This window comes from Silene latifolia, chromosome 8 (genome assembly GCF_048544455.1).
Source record: "Silene latifolia isolate original U9 population chromosome 8, ASM4854445v1, whole genome shotgun sequence".
NCBI lineage: Eukaryota > Viridiplantae > Streptophyta > Magnoliopsida > Caryophyllales > Caryophyllaceae > Silene > Silene latifolia.
Window position 1 is genome coordinate 14,453,490 of NC_133533.1, and position 3,519 is coordinate 14,457,008.

A 3,519-nucleotide genomic window follows, 5' to 3' on the forward strand; every position below is an offset into this window, starting at 1 on the left:
GAGGCCGAACTCTTCCATTCTTGCCAACCACCATCTCTACAACAGGAGTAGTCTTTGATTTCTTTGAAGGACGAATGACCTGAAGCCCGGCTTCTTCTTCTCCCTCTGTCAGATGCTTCTCCTTCTCTTTCTCTCCCTCGCGCACCTTGTAATCAACAGGTTCGCGTTTCCTCAGTCTCTCGCGCTCTTCCGGAGTCGCAGCCTTTCTCCACCTCAGATAAGAATCTGACACCCATAAAGCATTGGCGGAAAAGTTCAAGAACCACATGTTTCTTTGGGCCCATTTAATAGCCCACTCTCTTCGGCTCTCTGTAGTAAGCGCCATAGCAGTCTGCGGGACGGTGTCAAGCCTCGGGATCGTCTGCTTCAGCCCAACTTGCCTCATCAGTCTTTCCGGAAAGATGCAAACCATGAACTCCAATCCCGGAATACGCACGGACCTAGTGGGATCCAAAGAAGACACTTCAGTGAAAGACTTGAGGTGCCACCACGGTACGATCCACCTAATCAACGGACCATCATCACTTTTCAGCTTGTTCTTCCAATAATCGCAGACCCGGGTGAAGTCCACCATGTACAATCGCGTCCTCATCGCAATCATACGGGAATGATAGGAAAGTGCATGAACTGGGGGCTCGATCAATCGGAGCCGTTCCATAAGCCAAACCTACCAAAAGCAGGTATTAGACATCGAAAAAAAAAAAAAAAACGAAAAAAAAAAAAACAAAAAAAAGATGTCTTTTACCTGCAAGATGACGGGACTCCCCAAAAATGGCAGATCACGGTTGGATTTCCTATTATCCCAGCCCAAAATAATCTCCCCTAAGCATAAGCAAGCTGGGCTCCTGCGCAGCTCCATTTGCTCAATAAGGCACAAAAGACGAGGATCACCTCTCAAGTCTTCATCAACATGCCCTTGGAAGACATACACGTGCAACAAACAAAAGCCAAATGCTCTCCTCCTAGCAACATGAGAGACAGTAGGGTCGGCCCTGTTGATGAATCGATCTATAAAGTCCAACATTCTCACGCCTTTCGGGGTAACTAGACGATCCACCTCAAGTCTGGTCAGTCCAAGCAAGTCTCTGAATTTACTCTTATACCCTTGTGAAGTGGAAGGAATGGCAGGTAAATGTTCAGGATCCCATCCACCAATAGCAGCTATTTCTTCAGGAAATGGGCAAATGTCACCCTCTGGGAACGCGAAAACATGATAATTCGGGTCCCAATAGTCAAGGCAAGCATCCAAGAATGGTTTTACAATCTTAATGAGTTTCAAACTCAATAGAGATCCAAGGTTATAAGCACCCATGTCATGCTTCTCCATATTTGAAAATTCATTGGTCCATTCCTTCAAGCGGATCTCCAAAGTATTCATGATGATAATTTTCTTTTGAAAATTTATTTTGGGAATTTTATGTGAATAGACGAAGAAAAGACGGAAGATTTATGTGAATTAAAACTCCATCGACGCTTCTATTTATACTAATCTATCTGTTTCAAAAATCCGCCGAACGGACCGGCTTGGAACAAAGGGCAGCGACCCGCTGCGCCTCTTCAAAGGGACGCAGCTCATGCTGCGCCTCTTCCCCAGTCTCACTTCTGTGATTTCCGCGTTAGATCTTTCCTAATTCTATAAACGCATGATTTCCTATTCCTGCGAGGCTTTATTTTGGTAAATACGGGAAGATTACCATGTTTCGAGTTTCCTAAATTCGCGGGCACGCATTTCAAGGCAACGTCGACACCTTCGCCATTTTATCACACTAAAATCCCTTTTCCTTTTTAGGAAATAAATTTCATTTTTCATTTTTTTTTAGGAAATAAATTTCATTTTCTTTTTGGGAAATAGTTTTCTTTTGTTTTCATTTTTTAACGGGTTTCAACATTTCATTTCTACACTTATAGATTTCTCTTTTTTTTTTTAGGGGGTAACCCTCCCTACCGTCCGGTCATTTCCGGCAAAATTTTTGAATTTTCGCATTTATGTTCTTTTGAGTCTTTTTTGCGCTAGTTAAGGCCATATGTGTAAAAATGTATGTTTTGCGTGATTTCCATGTAAATTTCGGCAGCATGACGGCGTAAACCGTTATCTACCAAACCTGTTCAAAAACTAACCTGCAGATACAAGCAACACAACCCAGCAGCAAAGGCACTCAGGCCATCATATATATACCAAATGAAGCGAATGTACAAGCAAACTGGGGGCTTGCGCCCCAAACAAAATCCAAAAAATGTTCAAATCAGATGTCCAAATGTACAAGTCTACAAAACTACACAAAACTACTGCTGGGCGCCCTCCAACTCAGCAACTCTTGCCGTGAGAGCGGCAATCTCGGCATCCCGAAACTCGAGCTCCCTCAACAAGCGAGCCGTCTCCTCCCGAGACTGGGTCAACTCTCGCTCCAGCTCGCGGCCACCCTGTAAACAGCAGTAAATTGGCTCATGTCAATCAATTCAAGCAAAATTGGAAATCAAAAAAATCAAAAGAAATCAAATAAGGTTCATACCTGACGACCTCGACCACCGACGAGTGCCTCGATGGCAGTAGCTCGCAGCCGGTTGGCCACCCTCCATAGTGCCACGAACCGAGACGGCGCGACCTGCATTTCAAAAGAAGTTCTCAGCAAATTGAATAAATTCAATCAAATGTGTTCTTACACGAAAGTTATATAAGCTAGAGGCTCACCCTCCGAATCAGATGCTGCCAGTCGTCTAGGCCAGCATCCGTCACAGCTACGTCAATGTCACGCAGCTCGGAGATCGTCGTCCTCCCGGTCGCGTCGGTGTACTCAAGGGTCTCGGGGTACACTGGGGGCTCGATGCCGGCCGCCTCGACCTCCTGCAAAGACAAATAGCCCTCATTAATCGATGGTCTTTCGTCGTAATTCTCAAAATCAAATCAAGGAAAAGTAAAAGATACTCACCACTACTGGCCAGTACGCCAGCCTCCCGTAAAGGAACGCCGAGTAATCCTCGCCAGGGAGAAGAAGGTCGTCGCCACTGGCACCAGCCAGGTCCGCCTCCCTCTCAGCATCAGAAGGCTCCCTAAACATCATCCCGGGAGGATCAACGGGAACCGTCAACGCGTCCCGTGAGCACTGACGAGCCAAACGCTCGCCCAGATACCACACAGGACCCATCGACGTCCACAACAGCAGCCGACTCGGGCTCCTAGGTCTAAGGACCTCAGCAACAAAAGGAGGCGCTCCAGCGTACTCCGCCCAAGGTCTGGGCACCCACTGCGACAAGATAAGGCAAAGATCATTCCTATGATCAAGTAAAGGCAAAGGATAAGAAGCAAGTGTATACAAACGGGATACTCACGCTGCTCAGCTGAAGGGCGTTCACGTCCCGCCGGTAGACGTTGTGAGAAGAACGCTTGCTCTTCGTCCGGCACATCACCCAATCCCTCACCACAGGATAGGCCTTCTCTAGTGGCTCCGTCCTCTTAGGCGCGAGACTCGGGAAGTAGGAGTACACCCACGCCTATAAAGCAGAATAATCAATGACGACCTT

The 3,519-nt window shown here is 46.8% G+C and overlaps 1 long non-coding RNA gene across 1 annotated transcript; it reads right to left on the reverse strand.

Moving 5' to 3' along the window:
• Window positions 1-2,143: 2,143 nt before the first annotated feature.
• LOC141594153 (uncharacterized) lies at window positions 2,144-2,598 on the reverse strand. Its single transcript, XR_012522025.1, has 2 exons — window positions 2,511-2,598; window positions 2,144-2,421 (listed from the first exon to the last, which is right to left on the reverse strand). It is a non-coding gene; the product is annotated as an uncharacterized LOC141594153 (long non-coding RNA).
• Between the last annotated feature and the right edge of the window lie 921 nt (window positions 2,599-3,519).